A 26,504-nucleotide genomic window follows, 5' to 3' on the forward strand; every position below is an offset into this window, starting at 1 on the left:
TACTACCAACAACACGCGGTATTCCCAAGCGGTCACCAATCCAAGTACTAACCACGCCCAATGTCGCTTAAATTCAGTGATGGGACGAGAACTGGTGTTTTACAGACATAGAATGGTCGTTGGTAAAAATACGGTTTTATTTATCGAAGAAATTGGTACTTACGTTGACAATAAGTGGAAATGAATTTCCGACAGGTCCGTACTACAAAGAAACGGACAGAGAAGTGAAGCTAAATAAAATAGTTTAGAATAGTCACTGTCATAGTTACAAACTGCAAAAATGGAGCGGTATGAAAAAAATACTACCAACAACACGCGGTATTCCCAAGCGGTCAACCTTCCAAGTACTAACCACGCCCAATGCCGCTTAACTTCAGTGATCGGACGAGAACTGGTGTTTTACAGACATAGAATGGTCGTTGGTAAAAATACAGTTTTATTTATCGAAGAAATTGGTACTAACATTGACAATGAGTGAAAATGAATTTCTGACAGGTCCGCACTACAAAGAAACGGACAGAGAAGTGAAGCTAAATAAAATAGTTTAGAATAGTCACTGTCATAGTTGGAAACTGCAAAATTGGAGCGGTATGAAGAAAATACTACCAACAACACGCGGTATTCCCAAGCGGTCACCAATCCAAGTACTAACCACGCCCAATGTCGCTTAAATTCAGTGATGGGACGAGAACTGGTGTTTTACAGACATAGAATGGTCGTTGGTAAAAATACGGTTTTATTTATCGAAGAAATTGGTACTTACGTTGACAATGAGTGGAAATGAATTTCCGACAGGTCCGTACTACAAAGAAACGGACAGAGAAGTGAAGCTAAATAAAATAGTTTAGAATAGTCACTGTCATAGTTACAAACTGCAAAAATGGAGCGGTATGAAAAAAATACTACCAACAACACGCGGTATTCCCAAGCGGTCACCCATCCAAGTACTAACCACGCCCAATGTCGCTTAACTTCAGTGATCGGACGAGAACTGGTGTTTTACAGACATAGAATGGTCGTTGGTAAAAATACGGTTTTATTTATCGAAGAAATTGGTACTTACGTTGACAATGAGTGGAAATGAATTTCCGACAGGTCCGTACTACAAAGAAACGGACAGAGAAGTGAAGCTAAATAAAATAGTTTAGAATAGTCACTGTCATAGTTACAAACTGCAAAAATGGAGCGGTATGAAAAAAATACTACCAACAACACGCGGTATTCCCAAGCGGTCACCCATCCAAGTACTAACCACGCCCAATGTCGCTTAACTTCAGTGATCGGACGAGAACTGGTGTTTTACAGACATAGAATGGTCGTTGGTAAAAATACGGTTTTATTTATCGAAAAACTTGGTACTTACGTTGACAATGAGTGAAAATGAATTTCTGACAGGTCCGCACTACAAAGAAACGGACAGAGAAGTGAAGCTAAATAAAATAGTTTAGAATAGTCACTGTCATAGTTGGAAACTGCAAAATTGGAGCGGTATGAAGAAAATACTACCAACAACACGCGGTATTCCCAAGCGGTCACCCATCCAAGTACTAACCACGCCCAATGTCGCTTAACTTCAGTGATCGGACGAGAACTGGTGTTTTACAGACATAGAATGGTCGTTGGTAAAAATACGGTTTTATTTATCGAAGAAATTGGTACTTACGTTGACAATGAGTGGAAATGAATTTCTGACAGGTCCGCACTACAAAGGAACGGACAGAGAAGTGAAGCTAAATAAAATAGTTTAGAATACTCACTGTCATAGTTACAAACTGCAAAAATGGAGGGGTATGAAAAAAATACTACCAACAACACGCGGTATTCCCAGGCGGTCACCCATCCAAGTACTAACCACGCCCAATGTCGCTTAACTTCAGTGATCGGACGAGAACTGTTGTTTTACAGACATAGAATGGTCGTTGGTAAAAATACGGTTTTATTTATCGAAGAAATTGGTACTTACGTTGACAATGAGTGGAAATGAATTTCTGACAGGTCCGCACTACAAACAAACCGACAGAGAAGTGAAGCTAAATCAAATAGTTTAATATACTCACTGTCATAGTTGGAAACTGCAAAATTGGAGCGGTATGAAGAAAATACTACCAACAACACGCGGTATTCCCAAGCGGTCACCCATCCAAGTACTAACCACGCCCAATGTCGCTTAACTTCAGTGATCGGACGAGAACTGGTGTTTTACAGACATAGAATGGTCGTTGGTAAAAATACGGTTTTATTTATCGAAGAAATTGGTAGTTACGTTGACAATGAGTGGAAATGAATTTCTGACAGGTCCGCACTACAAAGGAACGGACAGAGAAGTGAAGCTAAATAAAATAGTTTAGAATAGTCACTGTCATAGTTGGAAACTGCAAAATTGGAGCGGTATGAAGAAAATACTACCAACAACACGCGGTATTCCCAAGCGGTCACCCATCCAAGTACTAACCACGCCCAATGTCGCTTAACTTCAGTGATCGGACGACAACTGGTGTTTTACAGACATAGAATGGTCGTTGGTAAAAATACGGTTTTATTTATCGAAAAACTTGGTACTTACGTTGACAATGAGTGAAAATGAATTTCTGACAGGTCCGCACTACAAAGAAACGGACAGAGAAGTGAAGCTAAATAAAATAGTTTAGAATAGTCACTGTCATAGTTGGAAACTGCAAAATTGGAGCGGTATGAAGAAAATACTACCAACAACACGCGGTATTCCCAAGCGGTCACCCATCCAAGTACTAACCACGCCCAATGTCGCTTAACTTCAGTGATCGGACGAGAACTGGTGTTTTACAGACATAGAATGGTCGTTGGTAAAAATACGGTTTTATTTATCGAAGAAATTGGTACTTACGTTGACAATGAGTGGAAATGAATTTCTGACAGGTCCGCACTACAAAAAAACCGACAGAGAAGTGAAGCTAAATCAAATAGTTTAATATACTCACTGTCATAGTTACAAACTGCAAAAATGGAGCGGTATGAAGAAAATACTACCAACAACACGCGGTATTCCCAAGCGGTCACCCATCCAAGTACTAACCACGCCCAATGTCGCTTAACTTCAGTGATCGGACGAAAACTGGTGTTTTACAGACATAGAATGGTCGTTGGTAAAAATACGGTTTTATTTATCGAAGAAATTGGTAGTTACGTTGACAATGAGTGGAAATGAATTTCTGACAGGTCCGCACTACAAAAAAACCGACAGAGAAGTGAAGCTAAATAAAATAGTTAAGAATACTCACTGTCATAGTTACAAACTGCAAAAATGGAGGGGTATGAAAAAAATACTACTAACAACACGCGGTATTCCCAAGCGGTCACCCATCCAAGTACTAACCACGCCCAATGTCGCTTAACTTCAGTGATCGGACGAGAACTGGTGTTTTACAGACATAGAATGGTCGTTGGTAAAAATACGGTTTTATTTATCGAAGAAATTGGTACTTACGTTGACAATGAGTGGAAATGAATTTCTGACAGGTCCGCACTACAAAAAAACCGACAGAGAAGTGAAGCTAAATCAAATAGTTTAATATACTCACTGTCATAGTTGGAAACTGCAAAATTGGAGCGGTATGAAGAAAGTACTACCAACAACACGCGGTATTCCCAAGCGGTCAACCATCCAAGTACTAACCACGCCCAATGTCGCTTAACTTCAGTGATCGGGCGAGAACTGGTGTTTTACAGACATAGAATGGTCGTTGGTAAAAATACGGTTTTATTTATCGAAGAAATTGGTAGTTACGTTGACAATGAGTGAAAATGAATTTCTGACAGGTCCGCACTACAAAGAAACGGACAGAGAAGTGAAGCTAAATAAAATAGTTTAGAATAGTCACTGTCATAGTTGGAAACTGCAAAATTGGAGCGGTATGAAGAAAATACTACCAACAACACGCGGTATTCCCAAGCGGTCAACCTTCCAAGTACTAACCACGCCCAATGCCGCTTAACTTCAGTGATCGGACGAGAACTGGTGTTTTACAGACATAGAATGGTCGTTGGTAAAAATACAGTTTTATTTATCGAAGAAATTGGTACTAACATTGACAATGAGTGAAAATGAATTTCTGACAGGTCCGCACTACAAAGAAACGGACAGAGAAGTGAAGCTAAATAAAATAGTTTAGAATAGTCACTGTCATAGTTGGAAACTGCAAAATTGGAGCGGTATGAAGAAAATACTACCAACAACACGCGGTATTCCCAAGCGGTCACCAATCCAAGTACTAACCACGCCCAATGTCGCTTAAATTCAGTGATGGGACGAGAACTGGTGTTTTACAGACATAGAATGGTCGTTGGTAAAAATACGGTTTTATTTATCGAAGAAATTGGTACTTACGTTGACAATGAGTGGAAATGAATTTCCGACAGGTCCGTACTACAAAGAAACGGACAGAGAAGTGAAGCTAAATAAAATAGTTTAGAATAGTCACTGTCATAGTTACAAACTGCAAAAATGGAGCGGTATGAAAAAAATACTACCAACAACACGCGGTATTCCCAAGCGGTCACCCATCCAAGTACTAACCACGCCCAATGTCGCTTAACTTCAGTGATCGGACGAGAACTGGTGTTTTACAGACATAGAATGGTCGTTGGTAAAAATACGGTTTTATTTATCGAAGAAATTGGTACTTACGTTGACAATGAGTGGAAATGAATTTCCGACAGGTCCGTACTACAAAGAAACGGACAGAGAAGTGAAGCTAAATAAAATAGTTTAGAATAGTCACTGTCATAGTTACAAACTGCAAAAATGGAGCGGTATGAAAAAAATACTACCAACAACACGCGGTATTCCCAAGCGGTCACCCATCCAAGTACTAACCACGCCCAATGTCGCTTAACTTCAGTGATCGGACGAGAACTGGTGTTTTACAGACATAGAATGGTCGTTGGTAAAAATACGGTTTTATTTATCGAAAAACTTGGTACTTACGTTGACAATGAGTGAAAATGAATTTCTGACAGGTCCGCACTACAAAGGAACGGACAGAGAAGTGAAGCTAAATAAAATAGTTTAGAATACTCACTGTCATAGTTACAAACTGCAAAAATGGAGGGGTATGAAAAAAATACTACCAACAACACGCGGTATTCCCAAGCGGTCACCCATCCAAGTACTAACCACGCCCAATGTCGCTTAACTTCAGTGATCGGACGAGAACTGGTGTTTTACAGACATAGAATGGTCATTGGTAAAAATACGGTTTTATTTATCGAAGAAATTGGTACTTACGTTGACAATGAGTGGAAATGAATTTCTGACAGGTCCGCACTACAAAAAAACCGACAGAGAAGCGAAGCTAAATAAAATAGTTTAGAATAGTCACTGTCATAGTTACAAACTGCAAAAACGGAGCGGTATGAAAAAAATACTACCAACAACACGCGGTATTCCCAAGCGGTCACCCATCCAAGTACTAACCACGCCCAATGTCGCTTAACTTCAGTGATCGGACGAGAACTGGTGTTTTACAGACATAGAATGGTCGTTGGTAAAAATACAGTTTTATTTATCGAAGAAATTGGTACTAACATTGACAATGAGTGAAAATGAATTTCTGACAGGTCCGCACTACAAAGAAACGGACAGAGAAGTGAAGCTAAATAAAATAGTTTAGAATAGTCACTGTCATAGTTGGAAACTGCAAAATTGGAGCGGTATGAAGAAAATACTACCAACAACACGCGGTATTCCCAAGCGGTCACCCATCCAAGTACTAACCACGCCCAATGTCGCTTAACTTCAGTGATCGGACGAAAACTGGTGTTTTACAGACATAGAATGGTCGTTGGTAAAAATACGGTTTTATTTATCGAAGAAATTGGTAGTTACGTTGACAATGAGTGGAAATGAATTTCTGACAGGTCCGCACTACAAAAAAACCGACAGAGAAGTGAAGCTAAATAAAATAGTTAAGAATACTCACTGTCATAGTTACAAACTGCAAAAATGGAGGGGTATGAAAAAAATACTACTAACAACACGCGGTATTCCCAAGCGGTCACCCATCCAAGTACTAACCACGCCCAATGTCGCTTAACTTCAGTGATCGGACGAGAACTGGTGTTTTACAGACATAGAATGGTCGTTGGTAAAAATACGGTTTTATTTATCGAAGAAATTGGTACTTACGTTGACAATGAGTGGAAATGAATTTCTGACAGGTCCGCACTACAAAAAAACCGACAGAGAAGTGAAGCTAAATCAAATAGTTTAATATACTCACTGTCATAGTTGGAAACTGCAAAATTGGAGCGGTATGAAGAAAGTACTACCAACAACACGCGGTATTCCCAAGCGGTCAACCATCCAAGTACTAACCACGCCCAATGTCGCTTAACTTCAGTGATCGGGCGAGAACTGGTGTTTTACAGACATAGAATGGTCGTTGGTAAAAATACGGTTTTATTTATCGAAGAAATTGGTAGTTACGTTGACAATGAGTGAAAATGAATTTCTGACAGGTCCGCACTACAAAGAAACGGACAGAGAAGTGAAGCTAAATAAAATAGTTTAGAATAGTCACTGTCATAGTTGGAAACTGCAAAATTGGAGCGGTATGAAGAAAATACTACCAACAACACGCGGTATTCCCAAGCGGTCAACCTTCCAAGTACTAACCACGCCCAATGCCGCTTAACTTCAGTGATCGGACGAGAACTGGTGTTTTACAGACATAGAATGGTCGTTGGTAAAAATACAGTTTTATTTATCGAAGAAATTGGTACTAACATTGACAATGAGTGAAAATGAATTTCTGACAGGTCCGCACTACAAAGAAACGGACAGAGAAGTGAAGCTAAATAAAATAGTTTAGAATAGTCACTGTCATAGTTGGAAACTGCAAAATTGGAGCGGTATGAAGAAAATACTACCAACAACACGCGGTATTCCCAAGCGGTCACCAATCCAAGTACTAACCACGCCCAATGTCGCTTAAATTCAGTGATGGGACGAGAACTGGTGTTTTACAGACATAGAATGGTCGTTGGTAAAAATACGGTTTTATTTATCGAAGAAATTGGTACTTACGTTGACAATGAGTGGAAATGAATTTCCGACAGGTCCGTACTACAAAGAAACGGACAGAGAAGTGAAGCTAAATAAAATAGTTTAGAATAGTCACTGTCATAGTTACAAACTGCAAAAATGGAGCGGTATGAAAAAAATACTACCAACAACACGCGGTATTCCCAAGCGGTCACCCATCCAAGTACTAACCACGCCCAATGTCGCTTAACTTCAGTGATCGGACGAGAACTGGTGTTTTACAGACATAGAATGGTCGTTGGTAAAAATACGGTTTTATTTATCGAAGAAATTGGTACTTACGTTGACAATGAGTGGAAATGAATTTCCGACAGGTCCGTACTACAAAGAAACGGACAGAGAAGTGAAGCTAAATAAAATAGTTTAGAATAGTCACTGTCATAGTTACAAACTGCAAAAATGGAGCGGTATGAAAAAAATACTACCAACAACACGCGGTATTCCCAAGCGGTCACCCATCCAAGTACTAACCACGCCCAATGTCGCTTAACTTCAGTGATCGGACGAGAACTGGTGTTTTACAGACATAGAATGGTCGTTGGTAAAAATACGGTTTTATTTATCGAAAAACTTGGTACTTACGTTGACAATGAGTGAAAATGAATTTCTGACAGGTCCGCACTACAAAGAAACGGACAGAGAAGTGAAGCTAAATAAAATAGTTTAGAATAGTCACTGTCATAGTTGGAAACTGCAAAATTGGAGCGGTATGAAGAAAATACTACCAACAACACGCGGTATTCCCAAGCGGTCACCCATCCAAGTACTAACCACGCCCAATGTCGCTTAACTTCAGTGATCGGACGAGAACTGGTGTTTTACAGACATAGAATGGTCGTTGGTAAAAATACGGTTTTATTTATCGAAGAAATTGGTACTTACGTTGACAATGAGTGGAAATGAATTTCTGACAGGTCCGCACTACAAAGGAACGGACAGAGAAGTGAAGCTAAATAAAATAGTTTAGAATACTCACTGTCATAGTTACAAACTGCAAAAATGGAGGGGTATGAAAAAAATACTACCAACAACACGCGGTATTCCCAGGCGGTCACCCATCCAAGTACTAACCACGCCCAATGTCGCTTAACTTCAGTGATCGGACGAGAACTGGTGTTTTACAGACATAGAATGGTCGTTGGTAAAAATACGGTTTTATTTATCGAAGAAATTGGTACTTACGTTGACAATGAGTGGAAATGAATTTCTGACAGGTCCGCACTACAAACAAACCGACAGAGAAGTGAAGCTAAATCAAATAGTTTAATATACTCACTGTCATAGTTGGAAACTGCAAAATTGGAGCGGTATGAAGAAAATACTACCAACAACACGCGGTATTCCCAAGCGGTCACCCATCCAAGTACTAACCACGCCCAATGTCGCTTAACTTCAGTGATCGGACGAGAACTGGTGTTTTACAGACATAGAATGGTCGTTGGTAAAAATACGGTTTTATTTATCGAAGAAATTGGTAGTTACGTTGACAATGAGTGGAAATGAATTTCTGACAGGTCCGCACTACAAAGGAACGGACAGAGAAGTGAAGCTAAATAAAATAGTTTAGAATAGTCACTGTCATAGTTGGAAACTGCAAAATTGGAGCGGTATGAAGAAAATACTACCAACAACACGCGGTATTCCCAAGCGGTCACCCATCCAAGTACTAACCACGCCCAATGTCGCTTAACTTCAGTGATCGGACGACAACTGGTGTTTTACAGACATAGAATGGTCGTTGGTAAAAATACGGTTTTATTTATCGAAAAACTTGGTACTTACGTTGACAATGAGTGAAAATGAATTTCTGACAGGTCCGCACTACAAAGAAACGGACAGAGAAGTGAAGCTAAATAAAATAGTTTAGAATAGTCACTGTCATAGTTGGAAACTGCAAAATTGGAGCGGTATGAAGAAAATACTACCAACAACACGCGGTATTCCCAAGCGGTCACCAATCCAAGTACTAACCACGCCCAATGTCGCTTAAATTCAGTGATGGGACGAGAACTGGTGTTTTACAGACATAGAATGGTCGTTGGTAAAAATACGGTTTTATTTATCGAAGAAATTGGTACTTACGTTGACAATGAGTGGAAATGAATTTCCGACAGGTCCGTACTACAAAGAAACGGACAGAGAAGTGAAGCTAAATAAAATAGTTTAGAATAGTCACTGTCATAGTTACAAACTGCAAAAATGGAGCGGTATGAAAAAAATACTACCAACAACACGCGGTATTCCCAAGCGGTCACCCATCCAAGTACTAACCACGCCCAATGTCGCTTAACTTCAGTGATCGGACGAGAACTGGTGTTTTACAGACATAGAATGGTCGTTGGTAAAAATACAGTTTTATTTATCGAAGAAATTGGTACTAACATTGACAATGAGTGAAAATGAATTTCTGACAGGTCCGCACTACAAAGGAACGGACAGAGAAGTGAAGCTAAATAAAATAGTTTAGAATAGTCACTGTCATAGTTGAAAACTGCAAAATTGGAGCGGTATGAAGAAAATACTACCAACAACACGCGGTATTCCCAAGCGGTCACCCATCCAAGTACTAACCACGCCCAATGTCGCTTAACTTCAGTGATCGGACGAGAACTGGTGTTTTACAGACATAGAATGGTCGTTGGTAAAAATACGGTTTTATTTATCGAAGAAATTGGTAGTTACGTTGACAATGAGTGAAAATGAATTTCTGACAGGTCCGCACTACAAAGAAACGGACAGAGAAGTGAAGCTAAATAAAATAGTTTAGAATAGTCACTGTCATAGTTGGAAACTGCAAAATTGGAGCGGTATGAAGAAAATACTACCAACAACACGCGGTATTCCCAAGCGGTCACCCATCCAAGTACTAACCACGCCCAATGTCGCTTAACTTCAGTGATCGGACGAGAACTGGTGTTTTACAGACATAGAATGGTCGTTGGTAAAAATACGGTTTTATTTATCGAAGAAATTGGTACTTACGTTGACAATGAGTGAAAATGAATTTCTGACAGGTCCGCACTACAAAGGAACGGACAGAGAAGTGAAGCTAAATAAAATAGTTTAGAATAGTCACTGTCATAGTTGGAAACTGCAAAATTGGAGCGGTATGAAGAAAATACTACCAACAACACGCGGTATTCCCAAGCGGTCACCCATCCAAGTACTAACCACGCCCAATGTCGCTTAACTTCAGTGATCGGACGAGAACTGGTGTTTTACAGACATAGAATGGTCGTTGGTAAAAATACGGTTTTATTTATCGAAGAAATTGGTAGTTACGTTGACAATGAGTGGAAATGAATTTCTGACAGGTCCGCACTACAAAAAAACCGACAGAGAAGTGAAGCTAAATAAAATAGTTTAGAATAGTCACTGTCATAGTTACAAACTGCAAAAATGGAGCGGTATGAAGAAAATACTACCAACAACACGCGGTATTCCCAAGCGGTCACCCATCCAAGTACTAACCACGCCCAATGTCGCTTAACTTCAGTGATCGGACGAAAACTGGTGTTTTACAGACATAGAATGGTCGTTGGTAAAAATACGGTTTTATTTATCGAAGAAATTGGTAGTTACGTTGACAATGAGTGGAAATGAATTTCTGACAGGTCCGCACTACAAAAAAACCGACAGAGAAGTGAAGCTAAATAAAATAGTTAAGAATACTCACTGTCATAGTTACAAACTGCAAAAATGGAGGGGTATGAAAAAAATACTACTAACAACACGCGGTATTCCCAAGCGGTCACCCATCCAAGTACTAACCACGCCCAATGTCGCTTAACTTCAGTGATCGGACGAGAACTGGTGTTTTACAGACATAGAATGGTCGTTGGTAAAAATACGGTTTTATTTATCGAAGAAATTGGTACTTACGTTGACAATGAGTGGAAATGAATTTCTGACAGGTCCGCACTACAAAAAAACCGACAGAGAAGTGAAGCTAAATCAAATAGTTTAATATACTCACTGTCATAGTTGGAAACTGCAAAATTGGAGCGGTATGAAGAAAGTACTACCAACAACACGCGGTATTCCCAAGCGGTCAACCATCCAAGTACTAACCACGCCCAATGTCGCTTAACTTCAGTGATCGGGCGAGAACTGGTGTTTTACAGACATAGAATGGTCGTTGGTAAAAATACGGTTTTATTTATCGAAGAAATTGGTAGTTACGTTGACAATGAGTGAAAATGAATTTCTGACAGGTCCGCACTACAAAGAAACGGACAGAGAAGTGAAGCTAAATAAAATAGTTTAGAATAGTCACTGTCATAGTTGGAAACTGCAAAATTGGAGCGGTATGAAGAAAATACTACCAACAACACGCGGTATTCCCAAGCGGTCAACCATCCAAGTACTAACCACGCCCAATGTCGCTTAACTTCAGTGATCGGACGAGAACTGGTGTTTTACAGACATAGAATGGTCGTTGGTAAAAATACGGTTTTATTTATCGAAGAAATTGGTACTTACGTTGACAATGAGTGGAAATGAATTTCTGACAGGTCCGCACTACAAAAAAACCGACAGAGAAGTGAAGCTAAATAAAATAGTTAAGAATACTCACTGTCATAGTTACAAACTGCAAAAATGGAGGGGTATGAAAAAAATACTACCAACAACACGCGGTATTCCCAAGCGGTCACCCATCCAAGTACTAACCACGCCCAATGTCGCTTAACTTCAGTGATCGGACGAGAACTGGTGTTTTACAGACATAGAATGGTCGTTGGTAAAAATACGGTTTTATTTATCGAAGAAATTGGTACTTACGTTGACAATGAGTGGAAATGAATTTCTGACAGGTCCGCACTACAAAAAAACCGACAGAGAAGTGAAGCTAAATAAAATAGTTTAGAATAGTCACTGTCATAGTTACAAACTGCAAAAATGGAGCGGTATGAAGAAAATACTACCAACAACACGCGGTATTCCCAAGCGGTCACCCATCCAAGTACTAACCACGCCCAATGTCGCTTAACTTCAGTGATCGGACGAAAACTGGTGTTTTACAGACATAGAATGGTCGTTGGTAAAAATACGGTTTTATTTATCGAAGAAATTGGTAGTTACGTTGACAATGAGTGGAAATGAATTTCTGACAGGTCCGCACTACAAAAAAACCGACAGAGAAGTGAAGCTAAATAAAATAGTTAAGAATACTCACTGTCATAGTTACAAACTGCAAAAATGGAGGGGTATGAAAAAAATACTACTAACAACACGCGGTATTCCCAAGCGGTCACCCATCCAAGTACTAACCACGCCCAATGTCGCTTAACTTCAGTGATCGGACGAGAACTGGTGTTTTACAGACATAGAATGGTCGTTGGTAAAAATACGGTTTTATTTATCGAAGAAATTGGTACTTACGTTGACAATGAGTGGAAATGAATTTCTGACAGGTCCGCACTACAAAAAAACCGACAGAGAAGTGAAGCTAAATCAAATAGTTTAATATACTCACTGTCATAGTTGGAAACTGCAAAATTGGAGCGGTATGAAGAAAGTACTACCAACAACACGCGGTATTCCCAAGCGGTCAACCATCCAAGTACTAACCACGCCCAATGTCGCTTAACTTCAGTGATCGGGCGAGAACTGGTGTTTTACAGACATAGAATGGTCGTTGGTAAAAATACGGTTTTATTTATCGAAGAAATTGGTAGTTACGTTGACAATGAGTGAAAATGAATTTCTGACAGGTCCGCACTACAAAGAAACGGACAGAGAAGTGAAGCTAAATAAAATAGTTTAGAATAGTCACTGTCATAGTTGGAAACTGCAAAATTGGAGCGGTATGAAGAAAATACTACCAACAACACGCGGTATTCCCAAGCGGTCAACCATCCAAGTACTAACCACGCCCAATGTCGCTTAACTTCAGTGATCGGACGAGAACTGGTGTTTTACAGACATAGAATGGTCGTTGGTAAAAATACGGTTTTATTTATCGAAGAAATTGGTACTTACGTTGACAATGAGTGGAAATGAATTTCTGACAGGTCCGCACTACAAAAAAACCGACAGAGAAGTGAAGCTAAATAAAATAGTTAAGAATACTCACTGTCATAGTTACAAACTGCAAAAATGGAGGGGTATGAAAAAAATACTACCAACAACACGCGGTATTCCCAAGCGGTCACCCATCCAAGTACTAACCACGCCCAATGTCGCTTAACTTCAGTGATCGGACGAGAACTGGTGTTTTACAGACATAGAATGGTCGTTGGTAAAAATACGGTTTTATTTATCGAAGAAATTGGTACTTACGTTGACAATGAGTGGAAATGAATTTCTGACAGGTCCGCACTACAAAAAAACCGACAGAGAAGTGAAGCTAAATAAAATAGTTTAGAATAGTCACTGTCATAGTTACAAACTGCAAAAACGGAGCGGTATGAAGAAAATACTAGCAACAACACGCGGTATTCCCAAGCGGTCAACCTTCCAAGTACTAACCACGCCCAATGTCGCTTAACTTCAGTGATCGGACGAGAACTGGTGTTTTACAGACATAGAATGGTCGTTGGTAAAAATACGGTTTTATTTATCGAAGAAATTGGTACTAACATTGACAATGAGTGAAAATGAATTTCTGACAGGTCCGCACTACAAAGAAACGGACAGAGAAGTGAAGCTAAATAAAACAGTTTAGAATAGTCACTGTCATAGTTGGAAACTGCAAAATTGGAGTGGTATGAAGAAAATACTACCAACAACACGCGGTATTCCCAAGCGGTCACCAATCCAAGTACTAACCACGCCCAATGTCGCTTAAATTCAGTGATGGGACGAGAACTGGTGTTTTACAGACATAGAATGGTCGTTGGTAAAAATACGGTTTTATTTATCGAAGAAATTGGTACTTACGTTGACAATGAGTGGAAATGAATTTCCGACAGGTCCGTACTACAAAGAAACGGACAGAGAAGTGAAGCTAAATAAAATAGTTTAGAATAGTCACTGTCATAGTTACAAACTGCAAAAATGGAGCGGTATGAAAAAAATACTACCAACAACACGCGGTATTCCCAAGCGGTCACCCATCCAAGTACTAACCACGCCCAATGTCGCTTAACTTCAGTGATCGGACGAGAACTGGTGTTTTACAGACATAGAATGGTCGTTGGTAAAAATACGGTTTTATTTATCGAAGAAATTGGTACTTACGTTGACAATGAGTGGAAATGAATTTCCGACAGGTCCGTACTACAAAGAAACGGACAGAGAAGTGAAGCTAAATAAAATAGTTTAGAATAGTCACTGTCATAGTTACAAACTGCAAAAATGGAGCGGTATGAAAAAAATACTACCAACAACACGCGGTATTCCCAAGCGGTCACCCATCCAAGTACTAACCACGCCCAATGTCGCTTAACTTCAGTGATCGGACGAGAACTGGTGTTTTACAGACATAGAATGGTCGTTGGTAAAAATACGGTTTTATTTATCGAAAAACTTGGTACTTACGTTGACAATGAGTGAAAATGAATTTCTGACAGGTCCGCACTACAAAGAAACGGACAGAGAAGTGAAGCTAAATAAAATAGTTTAGAATAGTCACTGTCATAGTTGGAAACTGCAAAATTGGAGCGGTATGAAGAAAATACTACCAACAACACGCGGTATTCCCAAGCGGTCACCAATCCAAGTACTAACCACGCCCAATGTCGCTTAAATTCAGTGATGGGACGAGAACTGGTGTTTTACAGACATAGAATGGTCGTTGGTAAAAATACGGTTTTATTTATCGAAGAAATTGGTACTTACGTTGACAATGAGTGGAAATGAATTTCCGACAGGTCCGTACTACAAAGAAACGGACAGAGAAGTGAAGCTAAATAAAATAGTTTAGAATAGTCACTGTCATAGTTACAAACTGCAAAAATGGAGCGGTATGAAAAAAATACTACCAACAACACGCGGTATTCCCAAGCGGTCACCCATCCAAGTACTAACCACGCCCAATGTCGCTTAACTTCAGTGATCGGACGAGAACTGGTGTTTTACAGACATAGAATGGTCGTTGGTAAAAATACAGTTTTATTTATCGAAGAAATTGGTACTAACATTGACAATGAGTGAAAATGAATTTCTGACAGGTCCGCACTACAAAGGAACGGACAGAGAAGTGAAGCTAAATAAAATAGTTTAGAATAGTCACTGTCATAGTTGGAAACTGCAAAATTGGAGCGGTATGAAGAAAATACTACCAACAACACGCGGTATTCCCAAGCGGTCACCCATCCAAGTACTAACCACGCCCAATGTCGCTTAACTTCAGTGATCGGACGAGAACTGGTGTTTTACAGACATAGAATGGTCGTTGGTAAAAATACGGTTTTATTTATCGAAGAAATTGGTACTTACGTTGACAATGAGTGGAAATGAATTTCTGACAGGTCCGCACTACAAAAAAATCGACAGAGAAGTGAAGCTAAATAAAATAGTTAAGAATACTCACTGTCATAGTTACAAACTGCAAAAATGGAGGGGTATGAAAAAAATACTACCAACAACACGCGGTATTCCCAAGCGGTCACCCATCCAAGTACTAACCACGCCCAATGTCGCTTAACTTCAGTGATCGGACGAGAACTGGTGTTTTACAGACATAGAATGGTCGTTGGTAAAAATACGGTTTTATTTATCGAAGAAATTGGTACTTACGTTGACAATGAGTGGAAATGAATTTCTGACAGGTCCGCACTACAAAAAAACCGACAGAGAAGCGAAGCTAAATAAAATAGTTTAGAATAGTCACTGTCATAGTTACAAACTGCAAAAACGGAGCGGTATGAAAAAAATACTACCAACAACACGCGGTATTCCCAAGCGGTCACCCATCCAAGTACTAACCACGCCCAATGTCGCTTAACTTCAGTGATCGGACGAAAACTGGTGTTTTACAGACATAGAATGGTCGTTGGTAAAAATACGGTTTTATTTATCGAAGAAATTGGTAGTTACGTTGACAATGAGTGGAAATGAATTTCTGACAGGTCCGCACTACAAAAAAACCGACAGAGAAGTGAAGCTAAATAAAATAGTTAAGAATACTCACTGTCATAGTTACAAACTGCAAAAATGGAGGGGTATGAAAAAAATACTACCAACAACACGCGGTATTCCCAAGCGGTCACCCATCCAAGTACTAATCACGCCCAATGTCGCTTAACTTCAGTGATCGGACGAGAACTGGTGTTTTACAGACATAGAATGGTCGTTGGTAAAAATACGGTTTTATTTATCGAAGAAATTGGTACTTACGTTGACAATGAGTGGAAATGAATTTCTGACAGGTCCGCACTACAAAAAAACCGACAGAGAAGTGAAGCTAAATCAAATAGTTTAATATACTCACTGTCATAGTTGGAAACTGCAAAATTGGAGCGGTATGAAGAAAATACTACCAACAACACGCGGTATTCCCAAGCGGTCACCCATCCAAGTACTAACCACGCCCAATGTCGCTTAACTTCAGTGATCGGACGAGAACTGGTGTTTTACAGACATAGAATGGTCGTTGGTAAAAATACGGTTTTATTTATCGAAGAAATTGGTAGTTACGTTGACAATGAGTGGAAATGAATTTCTGACAGGTCCGCACTACAAAGGAACGGACAGAGAAGTGAAGCTAAATAAAATAGTTTAGAATAGTCACTGTCATAGTTGGAAACTGCAAAATTGGAGCGGTATGAAGAAAATACTACCAACAACACGCGGTATTCCCAAGCGGTCACCCATCCAAGTACTAACCACGCCCAATGTCGCTTAACTTCAGTGATCGGACGAGAACTGGTGTTTTACAGACATAGAATGGTCGTTGGTAAAAATACGGTTTTATTTATCGAAGAAATTGGTACTTACGTTGACAATGAGTGGAAATGAATTTCTGACAGGTCCGCACTACAAAAAAACCGACAGAGAAGTGAAGCTAAATCAAATAGTTTAATATACTCACTGTCATAGTTACAAACTGCAAAAATGGAGCGGTATGAAGAAAATACTACCAACAACACGCGGTATTCCCAAGCGGTCACCCATCCAAGTACTAACCACGCCCAATGTCGCTTAACTTCAGTGATCGGACGAAAACTCGTGTTTTACAGACATAGAATGGTCGTTGGTAAAAATACGGTTTTATTTATCGAAGAAATTGGTAGTTACGTTGACAATGAGTGGAAATGAATTTCTGACAGGTCCGCACTACAAAAAAACCGACAGAGAAGTGAAGCTAAATAAAATAGTTAAGAATACTCACTGTCATAGTTACAAACTGCAAAAATGGAGGGGTATGAAAAAAATACTACTAACAACACGCGGTATTCCCAAGCGGTCACCCATCCAAGTACTAACCACGCCCAATGTCGCTTAACTTCAGTGATCGGACGAGAACTGGTGTTTTACAGACATAGAATGGTCGTTGGTAAAAATACGGTTTTATTTATCGAAGAAATTGGTACTTACGTTGACAATGAGTGGAAATGAATTTCTGACAGGTCCGCACTACAAAAAAACCGACAGAGAAGTGAAGCTAAATCAAATAGTTTAATATACTCACTGTCATAGTTGGAAACTGCAAAATTGGAGCGGTATGAAGAAAGTACTACCAACAACACGCGGTATTCCCAAGCGGTCAACCATCCAAGTACTAACCACGCCCAATGTCGCTTAACTTCAGTGATCGGGCGAGAACTGGTGTTTTACAGACATAGAATGGTCGTTGGTAAAAATACGGTTTTATTTATCGAAGAAATTGGTAGTTACGTTGACAATGAGTGAAAATGAATTTCTGACAGGTCCGCACTACAAAGAAACGGACAGAGAAGTGAAGCTAAATAAAATAGTTTAGAATAGTCACTGTCATAGTTGGAAACTGCAAAATTGGAGCGGTATGAAGAAAATACTACCAACAACACGCGGTATTCCCAAGCGGTCAACCATCCAAGTACTAACCACGCCCAATGTCGCTTAACTTCAGTGATCGGACGAGAACTGGTGTTTTACAGACATAGAATGGTCGTTGGTAAAAATACGGTTTTATTTATCGAAGAAATTGGTAGTTACGTTGACAATGAGTGGAAATGAATTTCTGACAGGTCCGCACTACAAAGGAACGGACAGAGAAGTGAAGCTAAATAAAATAGTTTAGAATAGTCACTGTCATAGTTGGAAACTGCAAAATTGGAGCGGTATGAAGAAAATACTACCAACAACACGCGGTATTCCCAAGCGGTCACCCATCCAAGTACTAACCACGCCCAATGTCGCTTAACTTCAGTGATCGGACGAGAACTGGTGTTTTACAGACATAGAATGGTCGTTGGTAAAAATACGGTTTTATTTATCGAAGAAATTGGTACTTACGTTGACAATGAGTGGAAATGAATTTCTGACAGGTCCGCACTACAAAAAAACCGACAGAGAAGTGAAGCTAAATAAAATAGTTAAGAATACTCACTGTCATAGTTACAAACTGCAAAAATGGAGGGGTATGAAAAAAATACTACCAACAACACGCGGTATTCCCAAGCGGTCACCCATCCAAGTACTAACCACGCCCAATGTCGCTTAACTTCAGTGATCGGACGAGAACTGGTGTTTTACAGACATAGAATGGTCGTTGGTAAAAATACGGTTTTATTTATCGAAGAAATTGGTACTTACGTTGACAATGAGTGGAAATGAATTTCTGACAGGTCCGCACTACAAAAAAACCGACAGAGAAGTGAAGCTAAATAAAATAGTTTAGAATAGTCACTGTCATAGTTACAAACTGCAAAAACGGAGCGGTATGAAGAAAATACTACCAACAACACGCGGTATTCCCAAGCGGTCAACCTTCCAAGTACTAACCACGCCCAATGTCGCTTAACTTCAGTGATCGGACGAGAACTGGTGTTTTACAGACATAGAATGGTCGTTGGTAAAAATACGGTTTTATTTATCGAAGAAATTGGTACTAACATTGACAATGAGTGAAAATGAATTTCTGACAGGTCCGCACTACAAAGAAACGGACAGAGAAGTGAAGCTAAATAAAATAGTTTAGAATAGTCACTGTCATAGTTGGAAACTGCAAAATTGGAGTGGTATGAAGAAAATACTACCAACAACACGCGGTATTCCCAAGCGGTCACCAATCCAAGTACTAACCACGCCCAATGACGCTTAAATTCAGTGATGGGACGAGAACTGGTGTTTTACAGACATAGAATGGTCGTTGGTAAAAATACGGTTTTATTTATCGAAGAAATTGGTACTTACGTTGACAATGAGTGGAAATGAATTTCCGACAGGTCCGCACTACAAAGAAACGGACAGAGAAGTGAAGCTAAATAAAATAGTTTAGAATAGTCACTGTCATAGTTACAAACTGCAAAAATGGAGCGGTATGAAAAAAATACTACCAACAACACGCGGTATTCCCAAGCGGTCACCCATCCAAGTACTAACCACGCCCAATGTCGCTTAACTTCAGTGATCGGACGAGAACTGGTGTTTTACAGACATAGAATGGTCGTAGGTAAAAATACGGTTTTATTTATCGAAGAAATTGGTACTTACGTTGACAATGAGTGGAAATGAATTTCCGACAGGTCCGCACTACAAAGAAACGGACAGAGAAGTGAAGCTAAATAAAATAGTTTAGTATAGTCACTGTCATAGTTACAAACTGCAAAAATGGAGCGGTATGAAAAAAATACTACCAACAACACGCGTTATTCCCAAGCGGTCACCCATCCAAGTACTAACCACGCCCAATGTCGCTTAACTTCAGTGATCGGACGAGAACTGGTGTTTTACAGACATAGAATGGTCGTTGGTAAAAATACGGTTTTATTTATCGAAGAAATTGGTACTTACGTTGACAATGAGTGGAAATGAATTTCCGACAGGTCCGCACTACAAAGAAACGGACAGAGAAGTGAAGCTAAATAAAATAGTTTAGTATAGTCACTGTCATAGTTACAAACTGCAAAAATGGAGCGGTATGAAAAAAATACTACCAACAACACGCGTTATTCCCAAGCGGTCACCCATCCAAATACTAACCACGCCCAATGTCGCTTAACTTCAGTGATCGGACGAGAACTGGTGTTTTACAGACATAGAATGGTCGTTGGTAAAAATACGGTTTTATTTATCGAAAAACTTGGTACTTACGTTGACAATGAGTGAAAATGACTGAGAGTTCAGACTGAGTCGGAAGACGTGCGCGCTGTACCTCCGTAAGTTTGTATATTAATTAACAGTGAAACTGAACGATAAAGAGTGTTATATAACAAGAACATCATCAATCAGTGGCTAGGGTTTACTAATCTATCAGTCCTAGTTCTTGTATTGGCTCTCGATGCCCGTAATGAGGCGAAAACACTTAGTACGATATTGGGAATAATGTCGTCACAACCACCACATGGCGAGAAGCGTCGCATACCTATGATGGCGGCCGGAAAAGAGAATATTTCACCAGAGGCGCTTCTGAAACCACGTCAATATAAAGCACCTAGACTGCACTCGATCCAATTGGATAAGTTATACAAGCAATACCTCAAGGAAGATAATGTCGCGACCGTAAGTAGGGTTAAACCTAACCTTAGTGCAGCTCGCAGTAAGAGAAAGTCAGCCGAGACTATAACCTCAAAGTCAACAGAGGAGGGCGGCTTATGGGAATTTCCCAAAAAAAAACAAAAAATCTGCTAGCGCGACCACTAATGTGGATACACCTAAGGCCGATGAAAACAGATACCAAGTACTCTCCAATGAAGAAAACATGGAAACAGAGGAAGTACCGCAAGTAAATACCAAGACTGATAGCAACTCAAGAAAAACAAATAGGCAACCACCGATCTATACGGTTAACACAAATATTAACACACTTATTAATAACATCACAGCCTCTAAGATACCTAAATCAGCATTCCTGATTAAAGAGACTGATAAAGATAACCATACTATTTTCACCAGCAGTTCAGAGCATTACAAAATAATTTCTGAAATGCTTCTGGCAAACGAGGTGCGTTTCTTCACTTATACACCTAAGAATCAAAAACCCAAATCGATACTGTTAAAAGGTATTAGAGGTGACTTCACCCTTGATTATGTAAAACAGGAAATCACGAATTTGAACATTCCTAACCTAGAAGTACTGAACGTATCCAAATTCGTCTTCGACAAGTCACTCCCAGACAAGTATCATCACCTTATACAGGTCTCCAATACCAGTAAGACGGCGGAACTCTTCAAAATCAAAAGCATCGTATACCAGAAAGTTCATTGGGAACACCTCAGGCGACCTAGCCTCTTCCAATGCAAAAAATGTCAAAGGCTTGGACACGCAAGTAAAAATTGCGTGAAATGTGGAGAATCGCATGACCCAGGCAATTGTACTATCCTCATGGAAGATGGAAGGCAACATCTCAAATGTGCCAACTGTGGACAAGCAGGACATCCAGCCTCGTATAAAGGATGCTCTTATATTAAATTCGCCCTGGAAAAGAAAAGACTTGTTGCAGAAGCAAGATCACAAACAGTTATGAATAGGCTCACCAATATAGCGGCCACAACCAAGAGAAACATCTCGTTCGCGCATGCAGTCTCTGGAATGGGACCACAAAAGCAGACCAAGCTAATCAACACACAGATAACAGAATCAACAAGCCTATCTGGTACAACCTATAATCCGCCACAAAGCAACTACCAGCACAAGGAACAGCATCACAACACTGGCCCTCCAGACTGGGTAATAGACCTTAAAAATGAAATAGCAGCGATGATATATACGCAATTCAAGACACTAGCTTCACAAGTAGCAGAAAATACGAACAAAATAGAGTTTATCCTTAGCTCAATCCTTCCGAAATAAATAATGCCTGTAAATCCCAATAATAGTAGACAAATTAGAATTGCAGCTATAAATGTAAACTCCCTTATAGCAAATTACCGCAGATTAGAACTCCTCCAATTCCTTAACTTGTACAAGCACGATGTAATTTTCTTAGCAGAAACCAAATTGAATGACACGCATATAGTAAGTCTTAAAGATTATAAACTTGTTAGAAGAGATAGGCCTGGGGCAATACAGGGAGGAGGCACAGCTATTCTAGTCAAGAATGATATACCGCATGAAACAGTTGACTTTCCGTCCTCGTCAGCTAATGAGATTTTGGAATATACCATTGTCAAAATCCATATGAATACTGGCAATAATTTGTACCTGATTAGCGCTTATGCTAGAAATGACAGTAGGAATCTGTTCATAGACGAGATAGATGGTCTATTCCAAAAGCTCAAACTTAGCGACAACAGTAATTATTATGTAATTGCAGGAGACTTCAATGCCAGGCGTATAGCGTGGGGCGACCACGCTGAGAATCAACGCGGCAGATATATGAGACAATGGGAGAACGAGCACGACATTGAATATAAGTTGAAGCTAATTACACCGGCGTTTCCAACATTCAAGCCGGCTCAGACCTTTCTGGACATCTGCTTGGCGGACTCTAGGCTTATCTGGCACAATGACTGCAATGGCAAAGCACTAACTTTGCCATACGATAGCGACCATGCAGCAATATCATTGGTGTTCGAGACTAGAAATGACTTTTATCCTTTAATAATCCCCTCAGCACAAAAACACAAATACAACCTCAAGTCCACTAAGTGGGACAAATTTACTAATAGATTGTCCGCGTTAAACACAAATGATATTCCACACGATAGTAACTTAACCATAACTGAAATTGATAGCCATTTGAATACTATAACTAATGCAATCACCCAATGCATCTCAAATACAGTCCCAGAATATAAACAACAGAATAGCGTTTGTAAATACTTAAACCATAGAATACGAAAACTACAGAAGGATAAGAGTCATGTCGTGGCCCTCTTACACAGATTGCACATTATGGACCCCCTATTTCGGCTCCCTATAATTAACATGGCTAAAGACACACTAAAAGCAATCACTAAGTCGCTTCAACGAGAATTTAAAGCCGTGATTGAAGGATATTGGACTAACGTTATTCGAGGTATTGACTTCAGAAAGTCTAATAGCTTCTTTCCCAAAATTAATGCAATCTTTAGACCCAAAAAACTTACTGGCATTAGCGAACTATACGTCAATGCTAATAATATCCCATTGTTAAATAGAAGCCAATGCAATCTTTCCAACATACCAAAAATAAACAATGATTACATTTTCTCTTTACAAACAGACAAGCTTAACATCATGGGGGCACACTATGAATCAATTAATTCGCCGCGTTTTTTAAACACTAAACCCAGGTTGAAAGAAATAGCCGATTCAACAGCAGATACAATCAAACTAGAATTTGCAAGCAATAGGGAGCAAAATGCGTCGTTAGTACAATTCAATGAAACAAATTCAGCTATTAGCCCAACCTTAGCCGAAGAAGCACTTCAGCCTTTTTGCAATCCTAAATCCGTATACAACATCCTTAGGAAACTGCCCAACAAAACATCGTGTGGTTTAGATGGTATTCCACCCATTATTCTAAAACACCTACCGCTCAATATAAATGTAGATTTAACTATATTGTTTAATAATGCTTTTAACAAAAATTATTTCCCATAGACGTGGAAATGTGCTAAGATACTGTCCATACAAAAAAAGGGGGAAAACCCCAGAGAGCCGGCTAGCTACCGCCCCATAAGCCTGACGCCAAGCCTTAGTAAAGTTTTGGAAGCGACCATTTACAACAAAATCCTGGAACACTGCAACTCCCATAATATTATACCGGATAGCCAATTCGGCTTTAAGCACCAGCACGCTACTACACATGCAGTTCACAAGCTTTTAGCGGACATAATCCCGCTTGTAGACAAAAGTCAACTTGTGGGCGTTTGCTTTGCTGGATGTCGAAAAGGCGTTTGACTCGGTTTGGCTGAACGGGCTTCTACACAAACTAAAAAAAATAAATTCCCACTATGGTTAATATTGCTAATATGGGATATGATTAGCAACAAAACGTTTGTGACCTGTGATGGTACCAATTTATCAACGCTAGAATTCAAAATAGAAGAAGGACTACAACAGGGAATTGTTAACTCTCCAATTTTATTTAACATTTTCATTAGTGATCTACCTAAACTTTTCAATTTTAATAAACCCGATAACCCTCAGCTTTTGACTTTCGCAGACGACATTGTTGTATACCTCCACAGTAACAGAGTGGTCCCCTTACAAGAAAAGCTTGAGATGGCTGTAGACCAAATTAATAACTATTTCATGGCCTGGAACCTCCGACTTAGCCCGAACAAATGCGAATCGATACTATTCCGCAAACCCCTAGATAACCTTACCTCCAAAACCAAGGCGGGCAGTAAAGATTTTTGCATCTCTGCTACAATCCTGGGCACTAATAATAGAATCACAATCCCACACCGAAAAATTGTAAAATACCTGGGGGTCCATATTGATTATCTGTTGAGAGGAAACCGACATATATACATCCAGCTGGATAAGGCTGGTTTGGCGTTCTTGGCCAGTAGCAGAATCTTCCGAAACAAATACCTTACACCTAAAGCAAAAGTAATTCTCTATATGCTGCTCGTCAGACCCATTGTCTCATACGCTGCCCCTATTTGGTGGAATTTCAACCATACCATGGAAGAGAAAATGAGAGCCTTCGAATGAAAATGCCTAAGGTCCTGTCTGGGGCTATTCAGAACCCGAGCCTCGAATTGGCAACATTTTGTTAAAAACCAGACACTATATGACAGGGCCGATATACCGCGTATTGACTTGTTCGCCATCTGGCTGTCGCAAGAATATTTTAGCAAGCTACCGTCCATAAACAACGACATTATGAAGGCCATAACATATTGTGACGAAGCCACGGCCTCAAGGCAGCTACTATCTGGCTATATTCCCCCTCAGGTATTTACCTATTGCGACAAGAAGGGCCTCATCTAAGACGGCAATAATGTTCCGCTACTATATCATTGGCGGCGAAATAGGGCGACCAAGCGCATTGCGTTGGCGGCTGATGATAACATCTTTGATAGAGAGAAATTTATGTATTCTCTATCACTATCAAGGAAAGATATGCGTGACAACCGCAGGTTAGATTTCAATAAATATTGGTGGCTAGATGGCACCTGCCCACACATGGCACAACTAATAGCTAACCCTACAAAACCGTGACAACACTATTGCTGTCCGGAATGAATGGTAGTGCTGTGGGACCACATTGTACATAGTCATAGTTATAAGTTTAGTGTAAGTTGATATTGTCTAAGTTTTTTCAGAGTGCAATGCGGGGTTTTTCTTCGGACATTTTCTTTTTTCCCCTTATTATTATTAAATATTTCCAAGACTGTTAGCCGTCCTATAGGCATACACCTTACTAATATAAGGTAGCTAATCACTCATACCAAAGACTGTTATATTATAAGCAGCGGAAGCACCGACCAAATAATATATTACGTAATATTAAGGCATTTTCTTTTCTATGTTTATTATTGCCAAAAACTGTATGAACCTGGTACCAAGTCCTCAAATAAACAATTTTAAAAAAAAAAAAAAAAAAACTGAGTGAAAATGAATTTCTGACAGGTCCGTACTACAACCAAACGAACAGAGAAGTGAAGCTAAATAAAATAGATTAGAATAATCACAGTCATAGTTACAAACTGCAAAAATGGAGCGGAATGAAAAAAAATACTACCAACAACACGCGGTATTCCCAAGCGGTCACCCATCCAAGTACTAACCACGCCCAATGTCGCTTAACTTCAGTGATCGGACGAGAACTGGTGTTTTACAGACATAGAATGGTCGTTGGTAAAAATACGGTTTTATTTATCGAAAAAATTGGTACTAACATTGACAATGAGTGAAAATGAATTTCTGACAGGTCCGCACTACAAAGAGACGGACAGAGAAGTGAAGCTAAATAAAATAGTTTAGAATACTCACTGCCATAGTTACAAACTGCAAAAATGGAGCGGTATGAAAAAAATACTACCCACAACACGCGGAATCCCAAGCGGTCACCCATCCAAGTACTAACCACGCCCAATGTCGCTTAACTTCAGTGATCGGACGAGAACTGGTGTTTTTTTTCTTCAAAATTGTTTATTAATGAGCCGTATGGCAATTACAGGGAAATAGGTGAGCTTAACAACAAATTAAAAAAAAGTGCTCAAACGCGTCATGAACACTTGGAACTGGTTACCCAATTATACGAATACCGATCATAACTCTTGGATAGACTTCTCTCGATATTAATATATATAAGTATCTCTAATTGTTATAAACTATATGTTAATAAAATATGAATAGTTACATACTAATTTGCACTGTCTGTCATTATGTTATGTACTGCTACATGGGGAAAAGTAGACGGCTGCTACAAAAACCCCTGAATCGATATGAGTT

The 26,504-nt window shown here is 39.6% G+C and overlaps 47 non-coding genes and 22 pseudogenes across 47 annotated transcripts; all 69 read right to left on the reverse strand.

Annotated features, from left to right (window-relative positions):
- Positions 1 to 3: 3 nt before the first annotated feature.
- Positions 4 to 124, reverse strand: LOC143371030 (5S ribosomal RNA; annotated as a pseudogene).
- Positions 125 to 303: 179 nt separating this feature from the next.
- On the reverse strand, positions 304 to 424 carry LOC143370985 (5S ribosomal RNA; annotated as a pseudogene).
- A 179-nt stretch (positions 425 to 603) lies between these two features.
- LOC143371031 (5S ribosomal RNA) lies at positions 604 to 724 on the reverse strand (annotated as a pseudogene).
- A 179-nt stretch (positions 725 to 903) lies between these two features.
- Positions 904 to 1,024, reverse strand: LOC143370722 (5S ribosomal RNA). The gene has a single exon (XR_013085827.1). It is a non-coding gene; the product is annotated as a 5S ribosomal RNA (ribosomal RNA).
- Positions 1,025 to 1,203: 179 nt separating this feature from the next.
- LOC143370723 (5S ribosomal RNA) lies at positions 1,204 to 1,324 on the reverse strand. The gene has a single exon (XR_013085828.1). It is a non-coding gene; the product is annotated as a 5S ribosomal RNA (ribosomal RNA).
- Positions 1,325 to 1,503: 179 nt separating this feature from the next.
- On the reverse strand, positions 1,504 to 1,624 carry LOC143370724 (5S ribosomal RNA). The gene has a single exon (XR_013085829.1). It is a non-coding gene; the product is annotated as a 5S ribosomal RNA (ribosomal RNA).
- A 179-nt stretch (positions 1,625 to 1,803) lies between these two features.
- On the reverse strand, positions 1,804 to 1,924 carry LOC143370802 (5S ribosomal RNA). Its single transcript, XR_013085904.1, has one exon. It is a non-coding gene; the product is annotated as a 5S ribosomal RNA (ribosomal RNA).
- A 179-nt stretch (positions 1,925 to 2,103) lies between these two features.
- Positions 2,104 to 2,224, reverse strand: LOC143370725 (5S ribosomal RNA). The gene has a single exon (XR_013085830.1). It is a non-coding gene; the product is annotated as a 5S ribosomal RNA (ribosomal RNA).
- A 179-nt stretch (positions 2,225 to 2,403) lies between these two features.
- Positions 2,404 to 2,524, reverse strand: LOC143370982 (5S ribosomal RNA; annotated as a pseudogene).
- A 179-nt stretch (positions 2,525 to 2,703) lies between these two features.
- LOC143370726 (5S ribosomal RNA) lies at positions 2,704 to 2,824 on the reverse strand. The gene has a single exon (XR_013085831.1). It is a non-coding gene; the product is annotated as a 5S ribosomal RNA (ribosomal RNA).
- A 179-nt stretch (positions 2,825 to 3,003) lies between these two features.
- Positions 3,004 to 3,124, reverse strand: LOC143370793 (5S ribosomal RNA). The gene has a single exon (XR_013085895.1). It is a non-coding gene; the product is annotated as a 5S ribosomal RNA (ribosomal RNA).
- Positions 3,125 to 3,303: 179 nt separating this feature from the next.
- On the reverse strand, positions 3,304 to 3,424 carry LOC143370831 (5S ribosomal RNA). Its single transcript, XR_013085931.1, has one exon. It is a non-coding gene; the product is annotated as a 5S ribosomal RNA (ribosomal RNA).
- Positions 3,425 to 3,603: 179 nt separating this feature from the next.
- Positions 3,604 to 3,724, reverse strand: LOC143370972 (5S ribosomal RNA; annotated as a pseudogene).
- Positions 3,725 to 3,903: 179 nt separating this feature from the next.
- On the reverse strand, positions 3,904 to 4,024 carry LOC143370987 (5S ribosomal RNA; annotated as a pseudogene).
- A 179-nt stretch (positions 4,025 to 4,203) lies between these two features.
- Positions 4,204 to 4,324, reverse strand: LOC143371032 (5S ribosomal RNA; annotated as a pseudogene).
- Positions 4,325 to 4,503: 179 nt separating this feature from the next.
- LOC143370728 (5S ribosomal RNA) lies at positions 4,504 to 4,624 on the reverse strand. The gene has a single exon (XR_013085833.1). It is a non-coding gene; the product is annotated as a 5S ribosomal RNA (ribosomal RNA).
- Positions 4,625 to 4,803: 179 nt separating this feature from the next.
- On the reverse strand, positions 4,804 to 4,924 carry LOC143370729 (5S ribosomal RNA). The gene has a single exon (XR_013085834.1). It is a non-coding gene; the product is annotated as a 5S ribosomal RNA (ribosomal RNA).
- Positions 4,925 to 5,103: 179 nt separating this feature from the next.
- Positions 5,104 to 5,224, reverse strand: LOC143370775 (5S ribosomal RNA). The gene has a single exon (XR_013085878.1). It is a non-coding gene; the product is annotated as a 5S ribosomal RNA (ribosomal RNA).
- A 179-nt stretch (positions 5,225 to 5,403) lies between these two features.
- LOC143370730 (5S ribosomal RNA) lies at positions 5,404 to 5,524 on the reverse strand. The gene has a single exon (XR_013085835.1). It is a non-coding gene; the product is annotated as a 5S ribosomal RNA (ribosomal RNA).
- Positions 5,525 to 5,703: 179 nt separating this feature from the next.
- LOC143370794 (5S ribosomal RNA) lies at positions 5,704 to 5,824 on the reverse strand. Its single transcript, XR_013085896.1, has one exon. It is a non-coding gene; the product is annotated as a 5S ribosomal RNA (ribosomal RNA).
- A 179-nt stretch (positions 5,825 to 6,003) lies between these two features.
- On the reverse strand, positions 6,004 to 6,124 carry LOC143370833 (5S ribosomal RNA). Its single transcript, XR_013085933.1, has one exon. It is a non-coding gene; the product is annotated as a 5S ribosomal RNA (ribosomal RNA).
- A 179-nt stretch (positions 6,125 to 6,303) lies between these two features.
- On the reverse strand, positions 6,304 to 6,424 carry LOC143370973 (5S ribosomal RNA; annotated as a pseudogene).
- Positions 6,425 to 6,603: 179 nt separating this feature from the next.
- LOC143370988 (5S ribosomal RNA) lies at positions 6,604 to 6,724 on the reverse strand (annotated as a pseudogene).
- A 179-nt stretch (positions 6,725 to 6,903) lies between these two features.
- On the reverse strand, positions 6,904 to 7,024 carry LOC143371033 (5S ribosomal RNA; annotated as a pseudogene).
- Positions 7,025 to 7,203: 179 nt separating this feature from the next.
- On the reverse strand, positions 7,204 to 7,324 carry LOC143370731 (5S ribosomal RNA). The gene has a single exon (XR_013085836.1). It is a non-coding gene; the product is annotated as a 5S ribosomal RNA (ribosomal RNA).
- A 179-nt stretch (positions 7,325 to 7,503) lies between these two features.
- Positions 7,504 to 7,624, reverse strand: LOC143370732 (5S ribosomal RNA). The gene has a single exon (XR_013085837.1). It is a non-coding gene; the product is annotated as a 5S ribosomal RNA (ribosomal RNA).
- A 179-nt stretch (positions 7,625 to 7,803) lies between these two features.
- LOC143370733 (5S ribosomal RNA) lies at positions 7,804 to 7,924 on the reverse strand. Its single transcript, XR_013085838.1, has one exon. It is a non-coding gene; the product is annotated as a 5S ribosomal RNA (ribosomal RNA).
- A 179-nt stretch (positions 7,925 to 8,103) lies between these two features.
- On the reverse strand, positions 8,104 to 8,224 carry LOC143370779 (5S ribosomal RNA). The gene has a single exon (XR_013085882.1). It is a non-coding gene; the product is annotated as a 5S ribosomal RNA (ribosomal RNA).
- A 179-nt stretch (positions 8,225 to 8,403) lies between these two features.
- LOC143370734 (5S ribosomal RNA) lies at positions 8,404 to 8,524 on the reverse strand. The gene has a single exon (XR_013085839.1). It is a non-coding gene; the product is annotated as a 5S ribosomal RNA (ribosomal RNA).
- Positions 8,525 to 8,703: 179 nt separating this feature from the next.
- LOC143370983 (5S ribosomal RNA) lies at positions 8,704 to 8,824 on the reverse strand (annotated as a pseudogene).
- Positions 8,825 to 9,003: 179 nt separating this feature from the next.
- LOC143371035 (5S ribosomal RNA) lies at positions 9,004 to 9,124 on the reverse strand (annotated as a pseudogene).
- Positions 9,125 to 9,303: 179 nt separating this feature from the next.
- LOC143370735 (5S ribosomal RNA) lies at positions 9,304 to 9,424 on the reverse strand. Its single transcript, XR_013085840.1, has one exon. It is a non-coding gene; the product is annotated as a 5S ribosomal RNA (ribosomal RNA).
- Positions 9,425 to 9,603: 179 nt separating this feature from the next.
- Positions 9,604 to 9,724, reverse strand: LOC143370736 (5S ribosomal RNA). The gene has a single exon (XR_013085841.1). It is a non-coding gene; the product is annotated as a 5S ribosomal RNA (ribosomal RNA).
- Positions 9,725 to 9,903: 179 nt separating this feature from the next.
- On the reverse strand, positions 9,904 to 10,024 carry LOC143370737 (5S ribosomal RNA). The gene has a single exon (XR_013085842.1). It is a non-coding gene; the product is annotated as a 5S ribosomal RNA (ribosomal RNA).
- Positions 10,025 to 10,203: 179 nt separating this feature from the next.
- On the reverse strand, positions 10,204 to 10,324 carry LOC143370739 (5S ribosomal RNA). The gene has a single exon (XR_013085844.1). It is a non-coding gene; the product is annotated as a 5S ribosomal RNA (ribosomal RNA).
- A 179-nt stretch (positions 10,325 to 10,503) lies between these two features.
- LOC143370795 (5S ribosomal RNA) lies at positions 10,504 to 10,624 on the reverse strand. The gene has a single exon (XR_013085897.1). It is a non-coding gene; the product is annotated as a 5S ribosomal RNA (ribosomal RNA).
- Positions 10,625 to 10,803: 179 nt separating this feature from the next.
- LOC143370834 (5S ribosomal RNA) lies at positions 10,804 to 10,924 on the reverse strand. The gene has a single exon (XR_013085934.1). It is a non-coding gene; the product is annotated as a 5S ribosomal RNA (ribosomal RNA).
- Positions 10,925 to 11,103: 179 nt separating this feature from the next.
- Positions 11,104 to 11,224, reverse strand: LOC143370975 (5S ribosomal RNA; annotated as a pseudogene).
- Positions 11,225 to 11,403: 179 nt separating this feature from the next.
- Positions 11,404 to 11,524, reverse strand: LOC143370811 (5S ribosomal RNA). Its single transcript, XR_013085912.1, has one exon. It is a non-coding gene; the product is annotated as a 5S ribosomal RNA (ribosomal RNA).
- Positions 11,525 to 11,703: 179 nt separating this feature from the next.
- LOC143370740 (5S ribosomal RNA) lies at positions 11,704 to 11,824 on the reverse strand. The gene has a single exon (XR_013085845.1). It is a non-coding gene; the product is annotated as a 5S ribosomal RNA (ribosomal RNA).
- Positions 11,825 to 12,003: 179 nt separating this feature from the next.
- On the reverse strand, positions 12,004 to 12,124 carry LOC143370796 (5S ribosomal RNA). Its single transcript, XR_013085898.1, has one exon. It is a non-coding gene; the product is annotated as a 5S ribosomal RNA (ribosomal RNA).
- Positions 12,125 to 12,303: 179 nt separating this feature from the next.
- LOC143370836 (5S ribosomal RNA) lies at positions 12,304 to 12,424 on the reverse strand. The gene has a single exon (XR_013085935.1). It is a non-coding gene; the product is annotated as a 5S ribosomal RNA (ribosomal RNA).
- Positions 12,425 to 12,603: 179 nt separating this feature from the next.
- On the reverse strand, positions 12,604 to 12,724 carry LOC143370976 (5S ribosomal RNA; annotated as a pseudogene).
- A 179-nt stretch (positions 12,725 to 12,903) lies between these two features.
- Positions 12,904 to 13,024, reverse strand: LOC143370812 (5S ribosomal RNA). The gene has a single exon (XR_013085913.1). It is a non-coding gene; the product is annotated as a 5S ribosomal RNA (ribosomal RNA).
- Positions 13,025 to 13,203: 179 nt separating this feature from the next.
- LOC143370741 (5S ribosomal RNA) lies at positions 13,204 to 13,324 on the reverse strand. Its single transcript, XR_013085846.1, has one exon. It is a non-coding gene; the product is annotated as a 5S ribosomal RNA (ribosomal RNA).
- A 179-nt stretch (positions 13,325 to 13,503) lies between these two features.
- LOC143370994 (5S ribosomal RNA) lies at positions 13,504 to 13,624 on the reverse strand (annotated as a pseudogene).
- A 179-nt stretch (positions 13,625 to 13,803) lies between these two features.
- On the reverse strand, positions 13,804 to 13,924 carry LOC143371036 (5S ribosomal RNA; annotated as a pseudogene).
- A 179-nt stretch (positions 13,925 to 14,103) lies between these two features.
- On the reverse strand, positions 14,104 to 14,224 carry LOC143370742 (5S ribosomal RNA). The gene has a single exon (XR_013085847.1). It is a non-coding gene; the product is annotated as a 5S ribosomal RNA (ribosomal RNA).
- A 179-nt stretch (positions 14,225 to 14,403) lies between these two features.
- Positions 14,404 to 14,524, reverse strand: LOC143370743 (5S ribosomal RNA). The gene has a single exon (XR_013085848.1). It is a non-coding gene; the product is annotated as a 5S ribosomal RNA (ribosomal RNA).
- Positions 14,525 to 14,703: 179 nt separating this feature from the next.
- On the reverse strand, positions 14,704 to 14,824 carry LOC143371037 (5S ribosomal RNA; annotated as a pseudogene).
- Positions 14,825 to 15,003: 179 nt separating this feature from the next.
- Positions 15,004 to 15,124, reverse strand: LOC143370744 (5S ribosomal RNA). The gene has a single exon (XR_013085849.1). It is a non-coding gene; the product is annotated as a 5S ribosomal RNA (ribosomal RNA).
- Positions 15,125 to 15,303: 179 nt separating this feature from the next.
- LOC143370745 (5S ribosomal RNA) lies at positions 15,304 to 15,424 on the reverse strand. The gene has a single exon (XR_013085850.1). It is a non-coding gene; the product is annotated as a 5S ribosomal RNA (ribosomal RNA).
- Positions 15,425 to 15,603: 179 nt separating this feature from the next.
- LOC143370746 (5S ribosomal RNA) lies at positions 15,604 to 15,724 on the reverse strand. Its single transcript, XR_013085851.1, has one exon. It is a non-coding gene; the product is annotated as a 5S ribosomal RNA (ribosomal RNA).
- A 179-nt stretch (positions 15,725 to 15,903) lies between these two features.
- LOC143370798 (5S ribosomal RNA) lies at positions 15,904 to 16,024 on the reverse strand. The gene has a single exon (XR_013085900.1). It is a non-coding gene; the product is annotated as a 5S ribosomal RNA (ribosomal RNA).
- Positions 16,025 to 16,203: 179 nt separating this feature from the next.
- On the reverse strand, positions 16,204 to 16,324 carry LOC143370765 (5S ribosomal RNA). Its single transcript, XR_013085869.1, has one exon. It is a non-coding gene; the product is annotated as a 5S ribosomal RNA (ribosomal RNA).
- Positions 16,325 to 16,503: 179 nt separating this feature from the next.
- LOC143370747 (5S ribosomal RNA) lies at positions 16,504 to 16,624 on the reverse strand. Its single transcript, XR_013085852.1, has one exon. It is a non-coding gene; the product is annotated as a 5S ribosomal RNA (ribosomal RNA).
- A 179-nt stretch (positions 16,625 to 16,803) lies between these two features.
- On the reverse strand, positions 16,804 to 16,924 carry LOC143370748 (5S ribosomal RNA). Its single transcript, XR_013085853.1, has one exon. It is a non-coding gene; the product is annotated as a 5S ribosomal RNA (ribosomal RNA).
- A 179-nt stretch (positions 16,925 to 17,103) lies between these two features.
- Positions 17,104 to 17,224, reverse strand: LOC143370971 (5S ribosomal RNA; annotated as a pseudogene).
- A 179-nt stretch (positions 17,225 to 17,403) lies between these two features.
- On the reverse strand, positions 17,404 to 17,524 carry LOC143370837 (5S ribosomal RNA). Its single transcript, XR_013085936.1, has one exon. It is a non-coding gene; the product is annotated as a 5S ribosomal RNA (ribosomal RNA).
- Positions 17,525 to 17,703: 179 nt separating this feature from the next.
- LOC143370977 (5S ribosomal RNA) lies at positions 17,704 to 17,824 on the reverse strand (annotated as a pseudogene).
- A 179-nt stretch (positions 17,825 to 18,003) lies between these two features.
- On the reverse strand, positions 18,004 to 18,124 carry LOC143370813 (5S ribosomal RNA). The gene has a single exon (XR_013085914.1). It is a non-coding gene; the product is annotated as a 5S ribosomal RNA (ribosomal RNA).
- A 179-nt stretch (positions 18,125 to 18,303) lies between these two features.
- LOC143370750 (5S ribosomal RNA) lies at positions 18,304 to 18,424 on the reverse strand. The gene has a single exon (XR_013085855.1). It is a non-coding gene; the product is annotated as a 5S ribosomal RNA (ribosomal RNA).
- A 179-nt stretch (positions 18,425 to 18,603) lies between these two features.
- Positions 18,604 to 18,724, reverse strand: LOC143370751 (5S ribosomal RNA). Its single transcript, XR_013085856.1, has one exon. It is a non-coding gene; the product is annotated as a 5S ribosomal RNA (ribosomal RNA).
- Positions 18,725 to 18,903: 179 nt separating this feature from the next.
- On the reverse strand, positions 18,904 to 19,024 carry LOC143370967 (5S ribosomal RNA; annotated as a pseudogene).
- A 179-nt stretch (positions 19,025 to 19,203) lies between these two features.
- Positions 19,204 to 19,324, reverse strand: LOC143371042 (5S ribosomal RNA; annotated as a pseudogene).
- Positions 19,325 to 19,503: 179 nt separating this feature from the next.
- LOC143370784 (5S ribosomal RNA) lies at positions 19,504 to 19,624 on the reverse strand. The gene has a single exon (XR_013085887.1). It is a non-coding gene; the product is annotated as a 5S ribosomal RNA (ribosomal RNA).
- A 179-nt stretch (positions 19,625 to 19,803) lies between these two features.
- On the reverse strand, positions 19,804 to 19,924 carry LOC143370790 (5S ribosomal RNA). Its single transcript, XR_013085892.1, has one exon. It is a non-coding gene; the product is annotated as a 5S ribosomal RNA (ribosomal RNA).
- A 179-nt stretch (positions 19,925 to 20,103) lies between these two features.
- LOC143370842 (5S ribosomal RNA) lies at positions 20,104 to 20,224 on the reverse strand (annotated as a pseudogene).
- A 5,564-nt stretch (positions 20,225 to 25,788) lies between these two features.
- LOC143370752 (5S ribosomal RNA) lies at positions 25,789 to 25,909 on the reverse strand. Its single transcript, XR_013085857.1, has one exon. It is a non-coding gene; the product is annotated as a 5S ribosomal RNA (ribosomal RNA).
- Positions 25,910 to 26,504: the final 595 nt, after the last annotated feature.

The sequence above is a fragment of the Andrena cerasifolii genome, chromosome 6 (assembly GCF_050908995.1).
Source record: "Andrena cerasifolii isolate SP2316 chromosome 6, iyAndCera1_principal, whole genome shotgun sequence".
Lineage (NCBI taxonomy): Eukaryota > Metazoa > Arthropoda > Insecta > Hymenoptera > Andrenidae > Andrena > Andrena cerasifolii.